The sequence below is a fragment of the Sinocyclocheilus rhinocerous genome, unplaced genomic scaffold (assembly GCF_001515625.1).
Source record: "Sinocyclocheilus rhinocerous isolate Xijiao unplaced genomic scaffold, SAMN03320098_v1.1 scaffold4536, whole genome shotgun sequence".
NCBI classification, from domain to species: domain Eukaryota; kingdom Metazoa; phylum Chordata; class Actinopteri; order Cypriniformes; family Cyprinidae; genus Sinocyclocheilus; species Sinocyclocheilus rhinocerous.
Window position 1 is genome coordinate 197078 of NW_015666165.1, and position 918 is coordinate 197995.

The 918-nt window shown below is 35.0% G+C and overlaps 1 protein-coding gene across 2 annotated transcripts in view; it reads left to right on the plus strand.

The window, feature by feature from the left end:
• The window catches only part of LOC107731806 (ATP-binding cassette sub-family B member 7, mitochondrial-like), a 68632-nt gene that overhangs the window by 12944 nt on the left and 54770 nt on the right, over positions 1–918 (plus strand). For both annotated transcript variants that reach the window (XM_016542984.1, XM_016542983.1), the window contains exons 2-3: positions 445–525; positions 635–709. The gene's annotated coding sequence lies outside the window, so the exon portion shown is untranslated. The remainder of the gene's footprint in view (positions 1–444; positions 526–634; positions 710–918) is intronic.

A 918-nucleotide genomic window follows, 5' to 3' on the forward strand; every position in this document is an offset into this window, starting at 1 on the left:
TTTTTTCAGGATTCTTTGATGAATAAAAAGTTAAAAAGAACAGCATTTATACAAAATATAAATCTTTTCTAACAATATAAATCTTTGCTATCACTTCTTAACAATTTAACACATCCTTGCTGAATAAACGTTTTCATTTCTTTCAAAAAAAGAAAGAATAAAAATGCACCGACCCCAAACTTTTGAACGGTAGTGTATATTGTTAGAAAATACTTCTATTTTAAAGAAATGTTCTTCTTTTTAACCTTTTATTCATCAAAGAATCCAGTAAAAAGTATCACAGGTTCCAAAACAATATGAAGCAGCAACAGTTTCCTGTTCTGATCCCAAACTTTTGAACGTTAGTGTATGTACATAATTCTAAAGTAATCCACTGAGAAGACTAATATACATTCCATATTCTATTTAAAATTTCTTACCTTGTATTTCTTGACTTTCTTTCAGCTGTCAAGTGAAAGCTGAGCGTCATCAACGTGGTCCAACAGCAGAGCTCAGAACAGCCCACAGATCTTAGAAGCAGGAAAAGTATGTGGAAAATAAGACTTTTTTTTTTTCATGACATTGATTCATGCTTTAGCACAATAAGTGAAATGCAGTCTGCTGTCAGAAGTGTTAAAGAGTCGGTGTGTTTTAGTATTTGCAGATTCCAGAGAGACAGTGCTGGCACGGCCACGCAGGTGGAGGACTCAGTGCAGACCCCAAAAATGTGGTAAGGTTTTTTTTTTCTTCTCATATGTATATAATTGAGATTCAGTCCATATTGAGGATTTTTAACGCAAAATATTTTTAAAGCCCATTCTTTGGCTTATTGTGCAATATTAATTAGGGCCCGAGCACCGATGGTGTGAGGACCCTATTGGAATTGCTCCGTTTCTTATTATTAGGGCCCAAGCCAGAAAGGCGCAGGGCCCTATTGAT